The following is a 13,774-nucleotide window of genomic DNA, read 5'->3' on the forward strand; positions in this document are numbered from 1 at the left end:
GCCAAGGCCTCATCCAACCTGGCCTTGAACACCACCAAGGATGGAGCATTCACAACCTCCCTGGGCAACCCATTCCAGTGCCTCACCACCCTCACAGTAACGAATTTCTTCCTTATATCCAATCTAAACTTCCCCTGTTTAAGTTTGAACCCATTACCCCTTGTCCTGTCACTACAGTCCCTGATGAATAGTCCCTCCCCAGCATCCTTGTAGGCCCCCTTCAGATACTGGAAGGCTGCTATGAGGTCTCCACGCAGCCTTCTCTTCTCCAGGCTGAACAGCCCCAACTTTCTCAGCCTGTCTGCATATAGGAGGTGCTCCAGTCCCCGATCATCCTCGTGGCCCTCCTCTGGACTTGTTCCAACAGTTCCATGTCCTTTTTATGTTGAGGACACCAGAACTATACACAATACTCCAAGTGAGGTCTCACAAGAGCATGCTCTCCCCTGACTGAGCCTGCTACACCGCTGCATCACCCCAGCCACGCACAACCACCTACAACATGGGACAGGCATCTGCTCAATGAGAATGGCTGGGCTAAAATCCTGCCCATCTGAAACCAACTGAGTTTTAACTTTGACTTTCAAAGGGGTCAGGATTTAGACCCCAGGGAGATGAGAAAAAGAAAGAACACAGTATGTGCTGACAGGACAGCAGAGGGGACAGCTAGAGAGCAAAAGGGGCATGGAAATCCACAGACCATATCTATAAACCAGAATTTCCCCAGTCACTTGGCTCCTCATGAGGACCAGTTTTTGCTACAGGAATGTGGGAAAAAACTACTAAGAATCTGTTGAACATAAATAAAAGCATTACCTATTTGGCATTTGTTCCTTGCCACCTGCAGTGGCAGTCAACTCCGGAGGCAGAGCCATGTTATTTTGCCATAGTATTAAGAATCTACAGGCAACGCCAGGGGAGTAACAGAGACTATCACTTCCTAACGCAAGAAATATGTATCAATATATGTTAAAAGACAACGTAGTGCTTCTGGGGAAAAAGTCTTTGTTATACGAAATTTAGAAACAGTTTTCCTCTGATTTCTTGTGGAGTCCACAGGAAGTGTCAGTGGTGTACAGAAAGTGCCAGAAACCATGAGGGCAGATACAGAGAGCACGTACAACAGATTGGAAGAGTCAAGGGAATAAGCAGAAGTTGTTGGCAAGAAGGAGAGAAGGATAGGCAAAGGAAATCAAAAGTAACAGAAATGCTGCTCAGAAAAGCAGAAAGTGTTCAGCCTTCAGACAATGGAATTTTGAAGAACAGGCAACAGCAAGTTACTCCCATCCAGTTTACATAAAGCCTGAATGATAACACAAGCCATAGAGGATATGGCTTTTAGAAACTGGGTCCTATCCAAATGGCCTCAGAACAAGCTGTACTTGTCTAAACTGGAATCACCTGGATCTTCCTTTATTCCAGCTGACTAGGAAACATGTCCCCCACTTTGAGCTGAATAATTGTCACCTGACATTTATCCAAAATGGTACACTGTTTCTAATCAAGAATATGAGCAACATCCTTCATACTAACAGGTCCACATCCTAAAGCAATGGCCCACTTGTGAATACAGCTGTTCCAAAATGAATAGCTAATCTGTTAAAATCACTTGAGAAAAACAGATGAGAATGACCACAATTCAACCCCACAGCCTACATATTTAATAGTATATACAAGTTGGGAAAGTTAGTTGTGAACTTTTATTTATTCTGTTATACTTTATGGACTTCAAGTAGTTGAGGAAAGCTATTGAAATATATCAAAAGAGAGAGTACCTCCTTACAGTCCCTCAGACTATTTATTATATGTTTTTGTTTAGTAACGCCATGAGGATAAACTAGGATTAAATTAAACAAACCCTCTTACAATGTAGGGAAATGCCTGGATGGCCTCCAGGAGGTTATATCTTCCCTAGCTACTTTCATGTTTGAGCCATTTTAGGAATACAAATGAGTGCAGGGATTAGGGACAGAATCTTGGGTATCAGAATGCAGTAGGTTCGAAAGCTCTTCCTGAACTAGCAGCAGTGACTTCTGACAAAAACAAGCTTCCCCAAATTAACCTCCTCTCACGTATATAACCTTCTCATGTGATGCAGCAGACTGTTTACTTAGGCCTGAAGACTATCTTACATATCCTCACCACACTAAAATATTCATACATCAATTATTCAGAAGTACATGTTTTATCCATTCCTCCTGTTTAAAATCATGTAAGCCAAATGCCAATCACTTCACTGCCACTCAGCTCAGGCTTCCTACTGACTTCAGCCTACCCACAAACAGGCCAAAGACGACCTGACTTTCCCAGATGTGGATGTCTAGCTGTAAGCCTCATCACAGTTCCTGAGTGATGAGGTGTTTACTACACCTAAGAAAATCAAATCATTATGATAAGGCTTTTTACTCTTTGCTTTGGCTATTGTAGTAAGCAGAAATTTCTTTTGCTATCTTGATTTGCTTTCATTTATTCTGGCATGCAATACACTGTGCATTTATAACATTCATTCACAATAGTTATTTCTAAATTGCTTGCACTTCATCAAGTTTTCTTTTATATCCTCCCTTTTTCTTACTGCAAGGAGGGCAAATATAATTTATTCACCTTTTTATAAAGGAAGCCTGGAATCCTGCTGATTCTGCCCAATACCTCCACAATCAAAACATTATGTTCTTTACTCCCCGGTACTTCTCTTCTTCTGTAATCCCTGCCTCTAATCTGTGTGCTCCTGGAGTGATCATCCCAGCAGCAGCTCAGTGACCATACTTCTAAAGCGCCCTTATGAACTCTGCAACTGCTTGGCGAGGAGAACAGCGCCCATGGGACTGCTCCACCTCCTGCTTTGCGAAGAGGTCAGCACATCTCTCTCAAATGCAGATATGGCACAGAGATGGATACACACTGACCCACTTCAGTCTCTGCTCTCCCATTTATGAATACAGCCCCAAGGACGACTGGGAGAGGGACCCTTATTTCCATCACCAGTTGCTTCTCTATAATACTTGGGTAAGGGGGCCTTGCCTGCTTTCTGGGAAAAGCCAGAAATCCCTACCAAGAAACTTGTATCAAGAACATAGAGCCTCTGTACACAAAAGCAAAACCCTTCCCTCCCTTTTTATACTGAGAACTTCAAAAGAGCCACCTGAGCTTTTACAGAAGAGCCTGTCTTCTCCTTTGCTTTCGGACACATTCCTTTTCCGTAGGATGACAAGAAACAACAGTCAAAACTTTTAATTGCTCTAGTCTAAAAAGAAACCACAAAAAAACCAAAAAACTTTTATTTGGCTTTATAAAGGAAGAAAAGCTTTGAGAACTTAGTAGGCAGGTTTGTTGATGAAGTACTTTAAATATGAAACAGAAAGCATCCTCCTCATGATCCTTCTCATGAGGATCTTTATGGGACATCTTTTAATTCTGGAAACAACAGCATGTGGCTGCTACATCTACAATCTTCAGACCAGATTTTCCACTAGTTTACTTCAGTTTTATCAAAACACAATTCAACCAATTTCTATGGGATTACTACATTGTAAAACTGGAGAATTTCTTTCTCAGTGTTCTTATTGTCATTTATTGCAAAAAATAGCAAGATCAAACATTACACAAGAGGCAACTTTTCAGCGGGTATTATATACATTGCCCCAGCCCATGACAGTTTACAAGTAAAACACAAGTAGAATGGAAATACTCAGAGCACTGGTTTCATTTCACCCAGTAATTTGTGTGTGTGTGTGTCCTAGATGCAGGTGATGATGGTCAGTTGGGGATAATTTCTATAAAAACACAGACCTGCATTACACCTGGCACAAGGCTTGCTCCACCTCAGGAAATGTGCTATGACTTCCTGGGGGCTCGCTTTTGTCACTGACATTATTCTGGTGGACAGAGACCTCATTTCACAACCAGACCCTATCTGATATTGGAGCATCTGTGCCTCAGCACTGCCAAACATGTACATCCTTCCTGATGGGCTAGTCAGAGCCAGTTAAGCCTAGCAAATGTGTTTGTGCACGGCACTTTAGCAATACAGCACACGCAAAACCTGCTAGCTTTCTTCCATAATATTTGCAAATTCCGTAACAGTTGATTATTTCTACATTAACCCACAGATTTCATTTCTTCCATCTTATACCCATCCATTGTAGATGTAGTGTTGTTGCCACTTGCTCTGTTAGGCACAAATTAATGCATCAGAGCCATGTAATTTATGCATGCTATTTTGTCAAGTCTGTTTGTATGGAATCTGATTTGGAAAGGGAGACAAGCTGCTCTCTACTCTGTGGCCAGAGATAGAAATATTTTATTTATTTTTTTTCCTTTTGGTGCCATGGATCAAGGTAACTTCAGAGCAGTCGCCAGCAAATCTTCAATGTGATAGAAATTGCAATGTTCTGTGGTTTATGCCATTTCAGGTAGAGCTGATTTGTATGCATGCAGATGTATGACACTGATATAACAGAAGAAAACTCCAGGTGATATGGGTATATTCAGAGGATGCCATTATCAAGGCAGCCAAAAGACCAAGGACAAAGGACTGGTCTACTAAATTAGAATATGACTGTGCCTTTCTAGGTTTTAAAACTGAGTGAGGAAACCAAACTGCCTGCCTTTCCCAGGAAGCAGCATTACAAGGCAGACAGCTTGTTCCACTTAAACTCACCCCACTGCAGTAACAGTATTACTTGGGAAATGAAGACACAACATACAGTCTTTTCTTAGTGCTTTACAGTTCTCAGGTCAAGTGCTAATACATATTACAGAGCTCTCTCTGGCAAGCATTGTTAGAGCTGTCATTAAAGACCTCCAAAAGTCTTAGCTGTGCAATTGAATGTTTCCAAATCCTCTTATCCCAAACATAACAAATCTCACTGTTGTTAAATCTGATGTTTTGTAAATTTGACACTACTTGGCTTATTGAAGGGGCTGGAGAATGTGTTTTGTGCAATAACACAGAACTCCAGAAAAGGAATCATGCATCTCTGCGGCAAGGGAATAACGCAGCTCTCCGGGAAGGGATTTACACAGACCGGCAGAAAAAGAAAAATCAAAGACTGACTCCAGTACAGTATGAAGATGATTCAAGGATTAAAAGGCACAATAATGCTACCCAATTACAGCTCCACCTGGGTCATGCGCTATGCATAGCAGAGCGAAGCAAGATGGCAGATACCCTGGGTTATTTTAATTAATTTAATCATGTGACTAATTGGTCTCTGCTGGGTTTCTGTGGTAACTGCTTCCTAAGTGCTGATGGGCAATTGTGTTAAATGTAGCTTGGAAACTGCACGTAGGGTGCAGGGCCTTCTAGAGAGCAAAGGGAATTGTACAGCTGTGAGGGGAAGGTGCTCCTGCTGGGGCACTGATTATCTCTGAGCAGAATGTTTACAGCTGTACTGTCCTCTCTGCTCCTCTGCAAGCACGCTTCCCAAAGGAGCATGCTTATTTGCAGAAAACGTGCTAGACTTTCTCCCTCTTGGGCGTGAAAGTAGATTTCCTGTAGGAATATGTGAAGGCACATGTATGCGGCAGAGCACATGCTATTTGGGAACAAAGGGAGAGCAGCTAAAGAGCCGCGCGTGCAAAACTGAAATGACTCTTGCGTGCACAGTGTGAGGCCCTGGAAACCAGAATGTCTTCTTAGCGGTGGCTGCGTTCGAGGGTCAATCTATTACTGAGCCCTGACACAAACAACGTGCGAAACTGGTTTTTTCCAAGATGCTCCTGCATCTCTTGTATTATTCATGAAATCCCTAAATCCACGCAGGTCACAATTAGCATGGAGTACTGCAAAAAGGCACAGGGCTGCCTTCAAAATTGGCAAACATGAAAATGACTTGTAAAAGTCATTCTTTGCTTCACGGGTTGAATTTCAGATCACGGTGAACAAGAAGTTGTCATCCTGCTGGATCCAAACTTACACCCGCGTCTCCTCACATGATTAATATAACAGTACAAATGGAAAGATGATTAATAATAGCAACCTACATTCCAGTAAGCACAATTGCACATAAGAAATGACTGTTTAATGGGGTGGTAAGTTAAACCCCGTTAAGGGCACAGAGAAAAAAACAACTGAGAAACTCCTCAGTACTATTCACCAAAAAAAAATTCAAACTAAGAAAACATCCATAAGACAATGCAAGACATGCTGCAAACACGGAACACAACATGGAACAGTAAATGCCATACCAAATCCTAACCTCACCAGTGAAAACGCAGAAACGGGTTAGGAAACGTAGGAAGACATAGCCAAAGAGAGGTTAAAAGTCTGGTAGCTGTATTGCGAAGGCTGGAAAGGTTCCAGTTAAATAAAGCAAGGGAAAGATAAGGCAGAATGGTGAAGGAGGAAAGATGTGCATTATCTCCCTGCCCTGGGCTACTAGAGAACAAAGAACTATCCAGCCTAAGTGTGGGAGGGCTGGGCTTTCTTTTATTTAACATAAATCAGGTTACATACCTTAAGCAGCTTTATCAGCAAAAAGTCATAGCTGCAGATGACAAGGTACACAGATAAATACTTCATTCCTCATTTTTCCTGTTGAAATGCCACCACTGGCTTGTAGTTTGGGATTCAGTTCTCATCCTACTACCGACATCAGTGGAAATACTGTCCCTGACATCCGCAAGATCAAAATACTGCCTTTGTTTCAAAACTGGTGGTACCTTATTGCGTATTCTGTTCTGCAATTTATAAAGTTGGTCAACCTATGTTCAAGGCCAAAGAAACAAAAAAGCTCAAAATGACCACATTTGTGATTAGCTGTCTTTAGGAAACCACTTTTAGGAAACATCTTACAAACTATGCAATATGCTTTAATATCTCAAGCTGTGTTCTTTGGAAAAGTTAAGCATGGTGAAGGTGCTACACATTACATTTTACACTGAAATGTCCAAATATAATGAATTATTTTTCTACATGACACTTCTTTAAAAACAGCCGTTACTATATCAGACTGTACACGACTTCACATATTGCTTTAAAAAGTCCTCTACACTTTCCGTATTTTCAGCAACAGCAAATACTAGAAAATACTGACATTTTCAAAATACTCCAAAAGAGCAGCATGGTGACACTGATAGCTGCATTTTGAATGCTGAAAATTTTTACGAGAGATTTGAGGATGATTGAAAGTGAGAGAAAACATTTTAACGATAATTAAAAACTTTCCTGTCACACTATAGCAAACCTATTGCTTCTCCAGACCCAGAAGGAACTAAATGGAGCTATTACAGCTCCTACACTGGGCCAAAATTATAGCTGATGGAAATAGCCCCATTGATTTTAATAAAGCTACGTCTGCTTATACCAGTTACGTATTTGGCCGACCAAATAGGACACGTCAATTTAGATCTGGATTATGTCACAGAGCCCTTCACGCTTGCTATGCCATCCGTGCAACCACTCTGAGTAGGAAGATGTGTCTCGCCATAGTGATCAGCCCATTTGTTCATCTCGTCTGGCAAATTGCTGCTGACAATAGCCAATACCTGAAGGAAGGCGTGAAAAATATCCTATAATCTATGCCGTTATAGGATATATCTGGGGCTTACACTGGCAGACAATATTTCCGATGAATGAGGCTTGGTTTCTATTGCTCTTTTACTTGGCTTACCTATATATTTTGCTAATATTCATCAGTTTTATCACATCTATGCAACTACACTATTTAATTTCAGGCCCTGTTCAACTACTTCTCCAGACAGAGCAATCCTGTCTAGTTCAGTGGCTTGTGGCTCATGCCTTTAACTATTATTCATGATAGTTCAGTCTAAAAATGGGCAGTGTAATTTTGGGAAATAAATTTTGAAGCCTGCTAAATACAACTATGCTATCCTTTCATTTCTGCAGAAGTCAGAGATGGAAAATACACAGAAGACGGTGTATGCATTCTCTCTGCCAGTACCAGCTTTGGTATTTACTAGTGTTTGCTTGTCTCAGCTTAGTCTGTCCCAAGCAAAGCGGATCATTTCAGGCCACAGTTCCAAGTACTAACACATTGAAGTATTATACATTGAAATTGCAAAAGATTTTCTTTCCAGCCTTCTCCTCCTTTTCTCCACAGGCTTAACACTTACATATTCCCTAAATCATCTTTGCCTCTGCTCAGCCCCTAACCACGCCCATCCAAACTCCCTCCAGATCCTGCCACTCCTTGCTCTATCCATGTTTCAGCAACCACCCCAGAATCCTCTTCAACATCCCCACACCCCAGACCATGGCTATGGCCATTTAACTACCACTACATTGCACAGTCCAAGTTATTGTCCCTTACCTATCCTAACCTTCAGTCTCTTGTCCAGCTTCACTCATTCCACTAAGATTTTTTTTTTTCCAGGTTGGTTGGTTGTTTGCCCTAGACATATTAACTCACTTTTGTCAAAGTACAGACAATTTACCTGGTTTGGGGTTTTTTCATTATTTCTAATTCCTGCAGAGAATTATTTTCCATCCTGTCTGGTATCTGCAGCTCCTCCTAGTTTACTATCATCTGCAGAGTTTGTGAACTTGCTCTCTGTTCTCTCCTGAAGATCATCAATGAAACACGAAACAAGACCAACCTCACAAAAGTCCCTCTGGCACTTCTCTATCCACAACCTGATATGCTGCTTTTTATCACCACCCTTTACTTTATTTCTTGAGTCTGTTTTCAGGCCACTTGACAGTGTTTATATCCAAAGTAATTTGAATTAATCTGAGGGTAAGATTTCATGAGATGCTATTTCAAGTGCTTTACTAAATTCCAAATCCATTAGAACTCCTAATGTGCCTCCCTCGGCTGATTTCCATGCGTGTGTGTACATACTAGCTGTGTTTGCTTGGCAAAATGTCTGTAGTCCTCTGTTACTCCTTGCCCATATGGTAGAACTGCAGAAAATGGGGATTTGGTTGAGTGGGTTTGTGCATCGAAGTATTTGCTTTTTGTTGAAAACTTCAACCTTTTTTTCTGAAAACAACTTTTTTGTATAGCAAATTCAATTAAAAACTTTCATAGCTCATACGAAAACATTCCTCAGCATTATGAAGTAATTTCAGTATTGGCAGTAAACTCAGGTCCTTTGGAATGCAATCAGCTTCTTATTTAAATGTCCAACATCATATGAAAACCTGGACCAAACTGTGTTGCTGTGCCAAAATGCATTCATTGTTTCCATGGAGGGCATCAAACTAACCAAAGACATCAAATAACAGATCAAAACCAACAAACTTTTATCCAGCAAATCGTGATCCTGAGTTCAAATAAACTATGTTCACTTAAATATCTTTGTCTAAAAGCTGTTATGTATAAAAATTATATCCCAGCTGTTCTTTACAATGCTATAACCTGTCAGGTCATGCCTAACTGAAAGTTACTTTATTCTACCATTACGCAAATTAAATAAAATTACTTAGGAACTCTCAGCTTCATTTCCTATGCTCAAGAAGAAAGCAACCTTCTTATCTCTTTTTTTTTTTTTTTTTCTCTAAGCACCATACAAATGAATTCCAAATTTTCAGGAACAGTTGCTGGTTTTAATGATATATTGCAGATCCTTGTCAATATCTCTGCTGCTTCACACTTTTATTTCCTTAGGAACACTCAGCTGAGTACCATCTGCTCTTGGCGATTTACTGCTCTTGAGTTGCTGAAGTTGCTCCATAACTTTCTCCTAAGAGACTTCAATTTCTGCTGTAAGGCAACACTCCTGATTTCTTGCAAAAAGTGTCCTTGGGACAGGAATCTCCTCATCATCCTCTATGGCAAAGATGAAAAGACGCAGAAAATTTAATTCCATTTTTCCTCTGTTCTGCCTTTTTGGAAGGGACCACAGTCACTGCTGCGTGGCCTACAGGTGTGCGTGTGGCTTTTTGTTTTCTACAGTGCCTTGTACATATGCCTTTCAGATAATTTATTTGTCCTTTTATTCCTGCACTTTATCCCAGGGACCTCTGGCTATAACCAACTGGATCACATTTTTCCTTTTCTTTTTTTGAAGAATGATGGTTTCTTTAAAAAAACAAAACACTTGCTACGTTGGGACAGCACTGGAGTTTCCATAGTTTAACAACTGCACTTCCAATTTGGAATAAAATGTTTTTTTCTCTCTTGCTGTGTGAAAACCCACAGAAACAATAAGAAATCAGACCGCATACAAAGTAATGAAACTGCCCATACACAATGTACAGGCAAACATGCACAGAGCCTGATCTGAAGTAAATTACAAGCAATGGGACGTCACCCACTGACACTAATGGAATCTGGATTAGGCCCAAAGGAAGCACACCAAAAAGCAGAGAGAGGTTTTTGTCTCATCTTTCAGTTACAGTAATCATAGGTGTTGTTGGTAACTGTTGTAGGTAACAAATTTTCCAATGAAAGTGTGATTTTTAAGTTGACAGTGTCCCTTTAAGCTTATGCACTTCCTCACTTAACTGTGCCAGATTTACTCTCCCCTTTCTACTTTTTCCTTGCTCAGAGGTATACATACCATCTGTGCATCTAATATGGTATTCTTAAATAGCCTCCAGAGTGATTCAATGCTTCTTTTTTCCCCCTTTTTTAAACTTTCCCTTAGTTAACCCTTTTCCTCAGTATTTGAGAGACTTCTCTTTCAGAGCTCCTGGTGCTTCCTTCCTTTAGGATGAAGTTAACATCCTCTGCCACAGAAGTTGGGAGTACAGCTCCCTGTTCTTTTAATGCCAGAGCATTAGATGAAACTCAGTGGGGAGCTGCATTATCAAGGCATTGATACCGATAAATCGCTTCTGCAAATGGAGGCATGAGACTGAACCATTGACAATTGCCAAAATTAACCATTATTACTATTACACCATGAAATTATTCAAACCTACCTCCTCATCAATATCTAAATGTCAGTATTCTTTTTAAATCTCCAGATTATGCTTTTAAGACTTACATTCAGTTCTAGGAGCTGACTTCCACCTGACTTAGCACTGTACACAACGACTGCGAAAGCCTGGGGGCTAAATAAAAAATAGTAAGAGTAACTGAGACCGAGTTGTTTGATTTCTAACTCAAAAGGTCTCCCCTTTCATTTGACAGTCCAAATTTCAGGGGAAGGTAGGGTGATAGTCATACAGGACACAGCACTGCTGCGTCCATCTCTGCTATACGGGAAAATTACTGCATTCAGCCATTGGGGAAGTTGAGTCCTTGATGGTCTCTCACACACCCCAGTAAAGCTGTGCTGCGCTGCCATTCCCCACTAAAGATCCTTCCTCTCACAAAGTCCAGGTAAAAGCCAGAGAGATGCTCTGCTCTGCTTCTGAAGTAAACAGACAGCAACGAAGTCACATCTCCCCCTGCCAGTCAAACGAGCTGGCTCCTGTCTAAGCATCTCCACCAGCCCTTCGGTGCAGCAGAGGCAGTCTGGCCTCCTGCTTCTTAGGCAGGAGATTAAATAAACCAAAGCCTGAAGACACACACACCCTCCCACCTCCAAAACCATCAGCTACCTTATGACTGTTTCTAAAAATTATTAAACAGATGAGTACATTTATTTTAGATACCAAATTGCATCCATGCCTACAACTTGCAACATATGTTTACTTTCAGCCCAATTTAAATTCAAACGGGCGAGTTGCAACGCTTGAGGTTTTGACGGAATGCAGCCTGTCACTGAACTTAGCTGGCCACAGTCTTTTATTATTGCAGAAACAATTTTCTTTGGGAAAGATATTTCACATTTTCAAACTTCTGCTCTATAAAACCCACCTCTTTCTTCCAGCAAGTTCAACACTTGCTCATCGAGTATGGCGTGATATATGGGAGAAACTGACTTTAACTAACAATTCTCGGTAGTAGATTTTCCTGTTCATCGGCAGCTTGTAAGTTATATCCACTTGGCCTCTCCTAGCCTCATTTAGACTCACGAGGCCAGATTCAAGGTTAATGCGTGTAAGGGTTTCTTCAGTCTTCCCATAAACCAGCAAACGCTTGCAAAGAAACCTAAAAGGGATTAAACTTTCCAACCTAGAAGGGGCCAAAAGATACACGATATGATTTACTACCGCGGTCTGACTCAGTTTCATCCCTGAATTTTTCCAAAGATTTCTACGTGTGATGGGGGGGAAGATGGGAGAGTAAGAGAGGAATCAAATGCACACTGTCATCTGACAAGAAATGTTGCAACTCCACTGAACTGCCATCTCACCTGCACAAATCTTCTTCGCCGCTACTGAAATGTTACAGCAATGTGACAGTGCTCTCCTGAGAAACTTTAGGACTAGACATAATTTCCACCTTCAGCTAGGTCCCTCAGATTTTCTACTGCTGCCCACCACGGTCCCCTGCCTGGGCAGAATTTCATCCTGTTAAACTACATGGTTAATTGCAATATTCCATACATCCTTTGAGGAGTGTGTACGGAAGGTGTTGTTCACAACACTGTTCCTAATCCAAACATATTTTTGAAAACCATATTTGCTTAATTTTGGTTTTTAAGTAAAAATATATAGTGAAAAAAAACCTCAAGCTTCTTTTTCAATATTTCCCTAAGTTAATTAGCTGACTGAGAAGTGAACAGATGCATTAAGGCAATAATTTATTCAAATGTCATGATATTTTTTGAGCAAACGTATTATTTAATATGCATTTCATTATTTGCCCAGCTCGTATTAGTATTTATGTTTGATGTGTTCATTAAAAAAGGGAAAAGTGGCACCAAGTATAATGTGTGCAAATTAGATTCACTTTGGAGATTTACCCTAAGTTTTCATCAGAATAAAGACTGTTCTCGATGCTCATTCTGCGTTGATCATGTGGAAATAAAGCTGGAAGACGCATAATTTCACACAAGGCCAAGGCAATGTGGGCTAATCTAATGTGACCTAAACCAAGACATGGAATATAGGAAAGAGCAGTATTTTACTGACTGATTGCCTAGCTTACATAGGTTGGAGACATAACGATTCAGAGGTAAGTAAATACCCATATGTTACCTGCTTATTTTCTGAACACATCATTGTTATGCACTTAAACTCTTTAACCAAAAATCCCTTGCTGATGTAAAAATGCCTTGGATACAGATCATGAAGTCTATTTTGCCAAACTCTTTAACAGAGCAAAACATTTCCCTTCAAAAATGCATCCTAAGTGATTTAAGACTTCAGTAGAGCACCTTAGCAACCTCCAGAAAGATAGCTACTGGCCATCTTTCTCAGTCACTCTGGTAGGCAGCAACTTCTTTGACTTCTCCCACATCAGGGTGTTGTAACTTCTATTTAAATCCAAATCATTGCTCCAAACTGCTTACACCCAGCGTGCAAAAACCTTAAAAGCATTTCTAGTCAAGTTGTAATGCAATTAGTGGTGTTTTGTTGTAGTATTTGTGTGTAAACAAAATCTACTTCTGTTGAGATGTAATCTCTGAAACTGTCCAGAACTGATGTGAGGGCACCTCGCATGAACTGCTTGCTTCACTGGAATCAAATGCCTGCTGTCCAAGAGGCAGCAGATTCTCAAGCTGTAATTAGCATATTCATCTTGATATAAACAAAGTAGCCAGAATGCAACACGACTGATATAATGTGACATGGTGGTTAAAATTAAAAGTGAACACGCCTTTTAATTGGATTGGATACCTGCTAGTAATTCAGACAATGGGAATTTGATTCAAATTTATAGTATTAAATGGCAGCAGATGGACAGTAAAATGTCCATTGAGTTTGCAAACTGACAAGCACGCTAGGTTTGCCAGATCCCTTCATTAAGTCATTGGTGGCATCAGTCAGGTGCTGATGCACTTCATTGTTAACAATGTTAATATATTTTGC

The 13,774-nt window shown here is 40.6% G+C and overlaps 1 protein-coding gene across 1 annotated transcript in view; it reads right to left on the reverse strand.

Moving 5' to 3' along the window:
• Positions 1 to 13,774, reverse strand: part of SOBP (sine oculis binding protein homolog) — a gene marked incomplete at both ends in the record, with an annotated part of 102,113 nt that overhangs the window by 58,418 nt on the left and 29,921 nt on the right. The window lies entirely within an intron of this gene.

The sequence above is a fragment of the Psittacula echo genome (genome assembly GCF_963264785.1).
Source record: "Psittacula echo genome assembly, chromosome: 4".
NCBI classification, from domain to species: Eukaryota; Metazoa; Chordata; class Aves; order Psittaciformes; family Psittacidae; genus Psittacula; species Psittacula echo.